Below are 7,996 nucleotides of genomic sequence, written 5' to 3'. Positions count from 1 at the left end.
TTCAAAGATTCAAATCTATAACATATGCACAGAGACTGAATATTAAGGTGAGAAAACATCACAAGACTTCTGAAAAATATGTGGTTAATATTGAATGCGGAGTAGTTTGTACTTCTAAATTTTTTATCAAAGAAAATTTCCTTCCCGTCCTAAATCAACAGTCTGCTGTCATTTCTCTCAGGAAACATGTTTATCATGCTCATTTACATTAAATGAAATGGAGAGAGACAGTGAGAGAGAGGGATGTAGAAAGCAGAACGTGTAATCATGTGCAGGTCTTCGGAATTTCATTTCGCAGACTCGCTCAAGTCAGGGTGATTAGCGCATGGTTAAATTTGATTAGCCTCTTTCTGAGCGCGCTAATTGAAAATGCTCTCACCGTGTATAATCAATATCACACAGTTTTGTGCACTCAAAGACTGATTATGGACACGAGAACCTGCAGCCACACACACGCAACAACCTTCTCTCTAGCTAAGTTGCATAGTCTTCTCACACACACAAAAAAAAAATAGCTGAGGAACATTTCTTGAGCATATTTAGATGTTTTTTTTTCTTTGCAACTTGAACTCTCTAAATTGATGAGGCTGATTAATGAGGCTATAGTGCACTTCAGTGTTTATGTGGGAATAACTTCACTTCGAGTACGGAATCTCTTCATCAGTCCCAGCAAGAGGCCTAACGCTGCCTTCAAATCCTCCTGGGACGCTCATACTTACAAGTGCGGAAGTCGTTATTATGATGTGATGGGCGTTCAAGTGATTTTGGTCATAATAAAATTGACGGATTAGGCAATTTCGTATTCCTCCCTCACTTGTATAATGTACTTGGTGGCAAACACAGTACGTTTTTTAGCACTAACAAAATAAAACTGGAAAGGAAGCGCACAAGGTGTGTAATTGATATTTATTGGTGTATTTTATCATTCTCGTGCTGCCTTAAACTGGCTGAGAAGTATTTGCTAGTAAGATTTATTGCTTTTCTGCATTAAGTATCCTACACAAGATGCATGCTAAATTGCACAGTCAACTTAATTATGATCAATACAGATTTGCTTCCAGCATGATTCTTCAAATCGACAAGGCCTCAACTGCAAGTCGGAGCTTTAAGAAAATCTTGGCAAATACGACATTGCGGTGGCGTTCGTCTCCGCTCATCTCGTAAATGTAATTGTTGCGACGTGACCTGAAGGTAGCATATGCATTAGGATTATTATATTAGCATATGAGGGATGACTCGAAGCATAAGTAGGAAAGCAATAAATCAATAGTACCCTTGCGCAGACATTGGGATAACAGTGATGATAATGAGGTAAAAATGAGAAATTGCTATTCACCCACAGGAAAGAAAAATTACCAATGAGATTGTTGTTTCTCCTAGTTAGCAATGAGTTAAAATAAAGAGAGAATGGTTTTGTTTTTGATTATCAGATTCATGTCTCTGGCAGATTTATGTCTATGCACTCAGAAATGTGTTCAATCAAAGACAACTTTTATTCGTTCTAAGGACTTTTACGAGAAACATTTGAGAAAGTTCACACTTCCAAGGCCATGAAGTGATATGCTATAAAATACTACAAATCATGCACATTTTAACTTTGATAAACTTTGAACTTTGAAAAAAAAAACGAAAAAAAAAAAAACATTGTAGTCTTTCAGGCTACATTGTGAAGACAATGTGACCTTCCACTGACATGAGATTCATCATTTGATTTCTCCACTGACGCGTTCTGAAAGGTCTTTCGAAGGTGTTCGATTGCTTTTATATTGGTCAAATCTGTAGTAAAAATGAAATGTGCCTGTTTCGACCTCGCCTGTGGAACATTGACTGCAAATTGTCTCGTTCACCAGCTCCAGTTATGCTATAATGGCTGTATCCTCAATTCAGCAGCAACACCATGTGTAGGCATAAATTGCATAAAAAAGATTTTCCAATAACATCTGAGCAATTTGAAGTGGCTGAACACAAAGCATTGGTTTTAATGCTTGGTTAAAAAAGAAGAAGAAGAAGAAGTAGTTTGGGGTCGGTAAGATTTTTTTTTAACTTTTGTAAGCTCTCGCTTTTGTAAGACTGTTCACCGCCCCTTAGGAAAATTAACCATAGTTTTATGATCGATTACAAAATTACCATAGTTTTCCAACAAAATATCATGATTAAATGGTCTATAACTTCGCATAAAAGAAACGTCCTGTGAAATCTGTGCTTGCAAAGCCTGTGCATGACATCCGTTCTGGATGATCCTCTTGTTTGTTAACATTCTTAAAGGAATAGTTCACTTCAAAATTTAAATTCTGTCATCATTTACTCACCCTCAAGTTGTTCCAAACCTGTATGAATTTCTTTCTTCTGCTGAACACAAAGGAAGATATTTTGTAGAAAAAAATACTATGGAAGTCAATGGATGCCGTCAACTCTTTGGTTAACGGCATTCTTCAAAATATCTTTCTTTGTGTTCAGCAGAAGAAAGAAATTCATACAGGTTTGGAACAACTTGAGGGTGAGAAAATGATGACAGAATTTAAATTTTGAAGAGAACTATTCCTTTAAGTCTGAATCAAGCTTGAATTGCTTTGAAATTGACGCCATCCTTAAAGGGATACTTCACCTCTGGGAAGATGAATGTGTATTTAAAATAGGTCATTTAAGTAGAAGAAATGTGGAGAAATTTTTGAATTTGGAGCTTTCTAGACTGAGAAAAGCCAGAAAATGTATTTTTGGCTTATGTGGATGAAAGACAACAACTCCCAGAATGCACTTGCTTCGCTGCCTTAGGAGGCCACGCCTACCGGTTAGAGAGCACAGTTGAAAACAACAAGGCTAGCCTAAGTAAGTGATGAGTTTGCCAGGGATTTAGAGTTCGCCCAAAATGTCCGGGATTCGGCTTTTGCGTTCTACAGTCGCCATTCATCATGTTTACTGTGGCGAGCAGGACGAGGCTGACGGCCGCGGGAGAACGGCGCGAGGCCGGTGGCGTCATTACTGAGACGCGCCGGGTCTCGCATCGCTCACGGAGGAGCGGGAATTTTCTTAGCAATGTTAAAACGCACATCAACCTATCACTTGTTTAGCGTTCATGTAAACACTACAGTCAGATTCACCGATCGGAATTAATTCACTTAGATTGAAACGAGACGTGTGCATGTAAACAATGAATGGCGACCGCAGAACGCAAAAGCCGAATCCCGGACATTTTTAACAGTCTCGCCCGCCGGACAAGTCCGGTAAAAGGAAGATGGTAACCCCTCCTTACTCAGCTTTCTCCTATTATTCAGCTTTCTCCACAGAGCAAGAGCATGCTAGCTTAGCTTCCAAAGAAAGACGGCTGATACTGTGTACATTCTGTGAGTGAGATCCCACCCTCTATGGGCGGGTTGAAAACATGCGGAACAACGCCATCTACTGGCTGTAGTCTTTTGCCTCTGGACAGAAAATCCTCCGATGACGCAAAATGACGATTTTTGCGTCATCGGAGGATTTTTTCCAGACAAAAAATACATAAATCTCTCCTCTCAGGGGGATATGAGGGGGGAAAGCATGGTAATTCGAAAATACTACAGGTTTTCTACTAATACAAAGCTTAATGCTAAATCCTGAAGTAACCCTTTAATATTTACATCTGAGTAGAGTTTGTGGTTATGAAGGGGCGGGACATTTCCCGAACGCACTAAGCGCACATTTCGTATTTCAGAAGGAGGGGCTTCAGCGAAGCGGAACTGTTCGGCACATTCGAGCCAGACTGGGGAGAGAGGAGCTAAAATAATGTAAAATATGTGAACAATGATATGTTTTATTAACAATCAAGCATGAAAGCATATTCTAGCATACACCCCAAAAACAAAATCAAGACTTTGTGAAAGGGCATAATAGTCCTCTTTAATATTTGTATGAAAACTATGATACATTTTTTTTTTTCAGGATTCGTTGATGAATATAGATTTTTTAAATAGAATCTTTTGTAACATTATAAATGTCTTTACTGTCACTTTTGATCAATCCATCCTTAAAAAAAAAAAATAATAATAATAATGTTATGACCAAAGACCCTAAACTGTAGTGTACATATTTTCACTATCTTAATTTTTGGGCTTCTCTTAGCAAATATTCATATATTCAATTAAAACCTAAACACATTCATTGTTCACATGCCTTTCCTTACCACATGTCTTTAGAAAAGTCTGAATACACACCAATAATTTCAGATTTCCATACGATTTGTCGAGCTGACCCCTCTCAAGTCTTGTGAAGTGAACTTGTTAACTCACCGCGGGGTGTTGCATCCGTGCGTTTCTGCAGTCTGCAGGGGATGTGTATTGTACACAAGACAAAATATGTGTAGGATTGAGCATCTCTCTCTCTCGCTCAACAACCAGATGATGCAATTTCCTATCTAATTAAAGACTTCAATCAAGCAATTAAACCCTACAGTCAAATTATCCGCCTACCCATCCAAACATCCCGTATCTGCCAAAATGCCACTTGCGTTTTCCTTTCCGTGCTGGCAAATTATCAAAAGCAGTCAGGCTAAAACTCACCTCCAGCCCTATCTGAGACAGACGCTATACTGTAACTGCTATGACTCACGACAAGCTTTTATCTTTCGAAAAACCATGATTTGAGCAGCCGCTTTAACCACACAACTGGGCATCATTACACAGCTGTGCGGTCAGCAAGGGAGGCGAAACGGAGAAGGATACATCCATTTCTCACTGAGATGGTCTGGCGCACACGTATATACGTATATATGTGTGCAAAGAGACTCTTTTCTGTACACACGCATTCCCGTGGGAAGCTGTAATAGCCAGTTTAGCCAGTGGAGCTAAACCTGGTGCTGGCTTGAGGCACAGGGCCCATTACTCTTTCGTGCTCTGCTTTAATGGGACGATCCGTCACAGGGGCGACCGTTCACGTTAGCTCTTCGCTAGTGTTAAACCGAGTATGCTAGTCCATTACTCATTTCGCAACTTTTTAATGGGTGATTTAGCCACTCAAGCTAAAGCTAATACTATTTACTGTCCGCACTTAAAGAAAGACTACATTTCCCAAAGCTAACACCGGTTAGTCACGGATCATACGAAGTCAAGCCGGATCATCCATCGCATTGGCTCCTTTGAGAAGACAATGCAATACTTGCTCAGAATGCCCATTAAGCAGTGTTATTTTAGTATAAATGAGATACTATTATGGTTTTTATAAGATTTTTTTTTAATACATTTTTTATATTCAGTATTAGTACATTTCTTGTGTTTTTCTCATTTTTTATTATAGGTTTTTTAATATGTCTGTTATCTTTATTGAGTTTATTTGTTATTTTAGTGCAGTATTTAATATATTAGCACATTTTAGTAACGTTTATTTTATTTAAAGTAACAAACATGGTTTTACTTTTTGTCAACTATAACCCTGTGATTAAGTCGTCTATGTGCTAGAAAAATACCAGTTTGTGTCATTGAAAATGCTGTGATGATGAGCAAGATGATTTTTGTCATTATTTCAGTTTTAGATATTTTAGTACATCAAGTTAAAGTGCCCATATCATGCTATTTTAAAGGTTGCTAATTTTGTTTTGGAGGTCTCATACAATAGGTTTACATGCATCCAATGTCAGGTGTGGGGGTTGAGGAGATGAAGCGAGGACTCAATTGACCGTTCGCAAAAGCCACGCCGCCTAGTTATTGTTACTACGCCCGTCAAACAATTGAGAACCAGACACATATGGCTGGGTTGAGCTACATACCTATCGAAATGTGAATGTTTCTCACTAGATCTCGCAGCGCTGTTATTACTTCTGTGGCGAATTCAAATGCTTTCTTTACTGGATCTCTTATTAGCCCTGTGTAGTAACAGTGTCGCTTAATCAAGATCGGCTCGCGCTGCACTGGTCCAAACTGATAAACGGTCCGTCAACCACACAATAACGAGCAGTTTCATTTCGCTTGCATTACGTTTGCCATTTGATGTTGGGCAATGTTGTGGTCGCGCCGGCGTCTCTTACATTATGAGCGCGCTTGCCAAGCGCAACGCGCCTACATTTGAAATAACAAAATTTTGGTCAGCAGGAAAAATGGTCCAACGAACCACACTGTAAAAAGTTTAACTATTATTTACTCAATTTTATTGGTGAAACATTTTTACACTCAAAAAAATTGAGTAAATTTTAAAGCTGTGAAATCAATGAAATATACTGTATGAATTGAGTAAATGCAAGTAAAAAAATTAAGTAAATCTGAGTAACTGCATCTGGTACATTAACAAATAAAATTGAGTAGAAATAATTTAACATTTAAACATTAAAAAAACAATATTTATGAGTAATATTAACTGTTTTTATTAATGAGTAATATTAACTTTTTTATTTTCTCTAAACCTTTGTAAAAATAGTACTCCAGACAACCACCATTATACATTACATTGGCCTTTATTTTCAATGAGTACAGCAATACAGCACATTTTAGACTGTTTTTTCATGTATACAATATTGCCTGCATTTAAACTTATTTAACAAGTAAAAATGAAATATTTAAACATTCAGGTAGCCAAATTCAAGTGTAATCAACCACTCTGTTATCCAATATCCACCGAATCTGCGCTGGTCCTCGTGCCGGAGACAGACTCGCGCTCTGCGGGTGAACTTTGAACTTCATACCGCCGTCTTGCATTTCACTCACAGTCACTGTCTGAGGCACAGCCGAAATATACTGCGAGCGACTGACATAACCTGCCAATAAACAAAAAGTGATAGTTCTGAGGACATTTTATCATCCAAATGATAATAATTATATTCATTATCATTATGAAAGTCAGTCATGTGTTTATGCAAAGCGTTTCAATCACGCAAAAAGACAAACGCGGCTCTCGTCTCGTTTAGGTGTCGAATTACGCCTCTGTAGGCTATGTTGTTTTGCATTAAATATGATTTAAAGCACAGTAATGATTTTATAGATAAAATAAAACATACACCAACCTGAATTTCACAGTGAAAATGCACCAAATCTGCGACGCTGAGAAGAGAGCTGTTGTTCTTGACTGGAGAGTTCAAACAGCCACGCTCACTCCAACCGTCGAGTTTTCGTCACGTCAGAGGGTGGGGGAGGGGGGGGGCATTGTTTTAATTGAGTAAACTTACTCAATTTTAAGAGCGTGTTTAATATATTAATAATATTGATTTGAATTAAGTAATTTTTTTGTTTCTTGAAACAGATCAGTTTAATTCAATATTCTCAAATATTTTGATAGAAATTTCACATATATATTAAGTATATTATAAAGAAATAATTGGTTAGTCAAATACTAAATAATTTTATTGAAAAAAACTTAAATATATCTGTAAATTTTAGATAAAATTAACTGTTGGATTTTTACTCAATTATTTTGGTATGTTTAACTCAAACAATCAAGTAAACGATATACAGAGATTTTATTAAGTTAATAAAGTTAAAAATTTCTGTAATATTTACTAAGCCACAGAATAATTTTTTACAGTGCATTCGGTTTGAAAATGCATACCGAAAACCGAACCGAAAGCTTCGTACCGAACGGTTCAATACGAATACGTGTATTGTTACACCCCTATTAGCTACTTAAACTACTTATTGATAATTGATATGCTAAGTTAGCTCGCTAGCTTTACTTAGAGCAGACATATGTATGCTTATTAATCTTCGAGGCGTTTAGCTGTGCGCGAGGTCTCCCACACTGCTTAATCCATTATCGGCTTCTTCCCGCTTGGGTCTTGAGCTTTGGAAAGGCGAAAAAAAACGACCCCTCCCTCTAAACTTTTGGGGTACCTGGTGTCAGACTTGCAGGTGCCATAGGTGCATCGTTTCACCATCTTGCTGAAATCGCAATGTTTGACGGTGGTCCTTCTCCTTAGTTACAGTTGCTGAGCTAGGATTGGACGAGGACCGTTCGAGGGCGGGGTTTTGCGAATGGTCAATTGTAGGAAGATGGGTTTTTATTAAGTATAAAAAATAAAACAAAAGCAAACAAAAACTACCCA

The 7,996-nt window shown here is 37.8% G+C and overlaps 1 long non-coding RNA gene across 1 annotated transcript; it reads right to left on the bottom strand.

Annotated features, from left to right (window-relative positions):
* Window positions 1–6,396: 6,396 nt before the first annotated feature.
* On the bottom strand, window positions 6,397–7,080 carry LOC308693070. The gene is made up of 2 exons (XR_014030404.1): window positions 6,962–7,080; window positions 6,397–6,715 (listed from the first exon to the last, which is right to left on the bottom strand). It is a non-coding gene; the product is annotated as an uncharacterized lncRNA (long non-coding RNA).
* Window positions 7,081–7,996: the final 916 nt, after the last annotated feature.

This window comes from Scardinius erythrophthalmus, assembly GCF_964197995.2.
Source record: "Scardinius erythrophthalmus genome assembly, chromosome: 7".
Taxonomy (NCBI): Eukaryota; Metazoa; Chordata; class Actinopteri; order Cypriniformes; family Leuciscidae; genus Scardinius; species Scardinius erythrophthalmus.
Note: the sequence above shows the minus strand (reverse complement) of the source record. Positions and strands in the feature narration are given on the sequence as shown.